Here is a 1,129-nt window from a genome sequence, read left to right on the forward strand (position 1 = left end):
GTCTTTTGGCGTTGCTGAATTCACCAGTGCTTTGTTTCTTTCTCATGATATACCAAACTGTAGATTTTGCCACTCCTAATACTGTAGCAATTTCTCGGATGGCTTTTTTATGTTTTTGCAGCTTGATGCTTGTTTCACCTGCATGGATAGCTCCTTTACCTGCATGTTGTCTGTTCACAGCAAAATCTTCCACATACAAGCACCCCCCCCCCCAAATCAACTCCAGGCCTTTTATCTGCTTAATTGATAATGACATGACAAAGGAATTCCCCACAATAGCCCATGAAATAGTATTTGAATCAATTGTCCAATTACTTTTAAGCCCCTGAAATGAAGTGATTGTGTAAAAAAAAGGCTTAAGTTGCTCACATTTTTTTTTGCAATCTTTTTGTTCAACCCACTGAATTAAAGCTGAAAGTCTGCATCTGAGTTTTCATTTAAAATAATTGTGGTAATGTACGGGACCAAAATTAGAAAACAGTTGTCTCTGTCCAAATATTTATGGACCTAACTGTATATAGCACCAACATATTATGCAGCACTTTACAAAGTTCAGTCATGTCACTAGCTGTCCCTCAAAGGGGCTCAATGTCCCCATCTCTGTCATATGTCTTTTAATACAGTCTATGGTCAATTTTAGGGGAAAGCCAAATAATCTAACTGCATGTTTTTGGAATGCAAACACAGGGAGAACCTGCAAACTCCATGCAGATAGTGTCCTGGCCGAGATTACGAGCCACTGTGTTGCCCGTAGGTAAATTCTTTGGGATCTGGGAGCCCTACATAGATACTACGCTAGAGATGAAGCAGAGTATTTTAGGAAGTTTTGATCAGACTTCATGGTAAGTGCTGAGATGGCTTGCAAATGACCCTTCAATTAATTTAACTGTAACAACAGAGAATTGATCATGTAGACTGTGCCTTGCTCCTTACACAGAATGGACTGGTATTACCGTACTTACATTGTTACGGATTGTATCTTTCTGTTATTGTACCACATTAGGCAATGTATCATTCTTCATATTCCAAATGTACTTTCCTTGAATCAAAAATAATGAACCATAAAATGTCTGAACAACGTCTGACATCCATTGTCAGCTACAAGAAAAAGTGAAAACAAATGACACCA

The sequence above is a fragment of the Pyxicephalus adspersus genome, chromosome 6, assembly GCF_032062135.1.
Source record: "Pyxicephalus adspersus chromosome 6, UCB_Pads_2.0, whole genome shotgun sequence".
NCBI classification, from domain to species: Eukaryota; Metazoa; Chordata; class Amphibia; order Anura; family Pyxicephalidae; genus Pyxicephalus; species Pyxicephalus adspersus.